The sequence below is a fragment of the Oryza glaberrima genome, chromosome 10, assembly GCF_000147395.1.
Source record: "Oryza glaberrima chromosome 10, OglaRS2, whole genome shotgun sequence".
Classification (NCBI taxonomy): Eukaryota; Viridiplantae; Streptophyta; class Magnoliopsida; order Poales; family Poaceae; genus Oryza; species Oryza glaberrima.
The window spans coordinates 3,790,842-3,793,731 of record NC_068335.1 but is presented as its reverse complement, the minus strand read 5'-3'; the positions used below and the strand labels follow the sequence as shown (position 1 = coordinate 3,793,731).

Sequence of the window (2,890 nt, the reverse complement as noted above, 5' to 3'; positions counted from 1 at the left end):
GTTGTTGGGAGCGAGCGGTCTCTTGTTGTTGAGTATGTCCTTGAGATAACGGGCGTATGTTGGCACTTGCATGGCGTCCAACAACGGCACGTTGATGTGGATCTTTTGGATTGATTCAACAAAACGAGCAAATTGCTCGTCCATTGATGGTTTCCTACTTCGTTGAGGGAATGGCAGCAATCGTGTATCACAGTACTCTTGCGGCGCTGTCTTCTCTGGTTGAACCTCTTTGTCAGCCGACTCACCAGATGGCGCTTCTTTTGATATCCCATTAGTTCCTACAGGGTTAGGATATGGCGGATCACGAGTGGACTTACCTCCCCTCGTCGTGATCGTCTTGACAATTTCAATGGAGGAGTCGGGTTGCCTCGGGATCCTCCCAGTTTCATTTGCAGGGACTAAGGATGCCAACTGAGCTAGCTGGGTTTCTATCATTTTATTGAAGCTCAGCTGGTTTTGAAAAGCAGAAGCGAAGCATCTAACTTGACATTAATGTTTTCTAGGATCTTATCATTGGCCGCAAGCTTTTTGCTTAATGCATCAGCGGTTTTAGCTTGCGCAAAAACAAGGTCCTTCAAGGAGGGCTGGTTAGAAAAGTTACCGTTGTTGTAACCTCCTTGATAATATGGGCGTGGTTGGTTCCACCCCTGACCTCCTTGTGGACGATACCCGTTATTGTTGTTACCCGTGTACATCGCCTCCTAACGAGTCTCTGGGCAGTCATTCCCAGAATGACCCGTGTTGCCGCAGACCTCACATGTGACGTGAGAGTCCAAGGCCTCAACGGTGCCTCGGCCATTTCTCGTGGTCGTCCAATCGCTTCATGAGGAGGTCCAGCTTGGCAGCAAGTAACGCCGTCTCCTTGACGGTGTGCATGCCTCGCTGACGGGTTTGGAGTCGTTCCTCGCTCCAACCCATATTGGAGACCATCTTCTCTATTAGATCAACGGCTCCTTGAACCGTTTTAGAAAAGAAGGCTCCTCCAGCTGCTGCGTCCAGGTGATTGCAGGACATCGGGGTGAGTTCATTATAGAAGTTCTGTAGGATCAGCCAGTTGTCCATCCCATGATGAGGACAGGCGGCCACGTACTCCTGCAGACGCTCCCATGCTTCCGGAATAGACTCATCCCTTGTCTGCTAGAAGCTGGAAATCCTTCCACAAAGGGCATTGGTTTTGCCATCGGGAAGAATTTCGAGAGGAATGCCGTAGAGCATTTATCCCAGGTGTTGATAGCAGCACAGTTGGCCTAAAACCACTGCTTCGCTCACCCGAAGGGAGAATGGAAACAGCTACAGCCTGACGGCGTCGGGATTGACGACCTTGATAGTGTACGTGCTACAGATTTCCAGGAACTGCTGCAGATGAGCATTGGCATCCTCATTAGGCTTGCCACAGAACGGGCTAGCCTGCGCCATCGTGATGAGGCTGAACTTCAAGTCGTAATCCACGTCCCCTATGTTGACAAGCGGCCCAATGGTCACATTGTCAGTAGAGGGGGCAGCGAACTTGCGGAGAGTCTTGTTAGCCATAGTCTTGAAGGTCGGTGGCGCTGGTACGGCTGGTTTCTCTGTCGGTAGAGTTTTCTGTGGAGCAGCGACTCACGGCCTGACGCTCCGGAAGAAAGCTTCTGGATTTTCTTTGAAGTTTTCCGGCAAGTTGAAACCAGTCATGCACTACCCTGTTTTCACAACAAAAGTGAAAACAGCCAAGGTTAGCCTGCAAAGGAAAATGATTATACAGAGGTAAATATAAAGTATTAGTTCAAGTAATCTCTATTATGAATCTTCCCCAGCGGCGCCAGAAATGCTTGTTGGTATTTCTTAACGACATTACTAGAAATATAATTCCCAGCAATGGCGCAGAAATACTTCTGGTATATTATGGTTACAGAGTTCATCCGCAAGCGTACAGATATACCATTGTAGTATTTCACCCGAGAGTATTCGAAGGGTATCGTATTTATTTTATCCCGTGGGAAGATCATCTAGAGAGAACTCGACTAATAATTTATATATTACTTGTGATAATCATATTCTAAGTAGGGGTTAAGATAATCCAAGGGTAGAGTGACACACAAGCATTAACTACTCATTCTCATAATATATCATCTAAGCTAAGTGGAAAAAAAAGAGAAAGAAAATATATTACTATACTTCTAATATACATAGTATACATACATTCTAGTTAACCGATATACTAGCCAATACCCTCTATCCGATGCCCTCCTGGTACTTCGAGAAGCCACCCCTGACTGCCGAGTTCCTTACGACAACCCGTCATGACCATACAACCGGGGCTAAATACGGAGGAATACCCTCCCCAGGGAATTAACTCAGGATTATATACCGGCGCGGAGGAATACCCGTATTGAGCTGTCACCATCAGTGGCCCACTGTTGGTATTTCTTACAATCACTGATAGAAATCGCAAGTGCACGGATATACCTATGTATCACTTCCCCTACGGAGTATTCCAAGGGTATCGAATCCAAGGGAACATGTGTGATTATCTCCTCGTCAGGTTCATCCGGATTATCTCCTCGTCAAGTTCATCCAAGGACACAAAGCTAATGTGGGCAGAGGGCAGAGAGGATTTCCTAATGAGAAACAGTGTCTAGGGAAAGCTTAGCTTTAATCCTAACGCAATGCTTAGCGTTAATCCTAACGCAATACTTCAGGCACAGGCAACCCCCTATTCCCAAATGTCGCTCTACTACGTCCCCGGACAGGGAGGACTTAAGTGCTCTTGAGGGCTGTCATCACCTCTACACCCACCTCAAACATACTGTGGGATACGCAGCAACCACTAGAGATTAATTACCCAGACACCGCGTCTACGCAATTAATAACTACTCTAGTGCCGATCAAACACTAAAGCAATCACTATAAA

At 47.0% G+C, this 2,890-nt stretch overlaps 1 non-coding gene across 1 annotated transcript; it reads left to right on the top strand.

Annotated features, from left to right (window-relative positions):
• The first annotated feature begins 1,060 nt into the window (after positions 1 to 1,060).
• Positions 1,061 to 1,167, top strand: LOC127753558 (small nucleolar RNA R71). The gene has a single exon (XR_008012615.1). It is a non-coding gene; the product is annotated as a small nucleolar RNA R71 (small nucleolar RNA).
• The last annotated feature ends 1,723 nt before the right edge of the window (positions 1,168 to 2,890 follow it).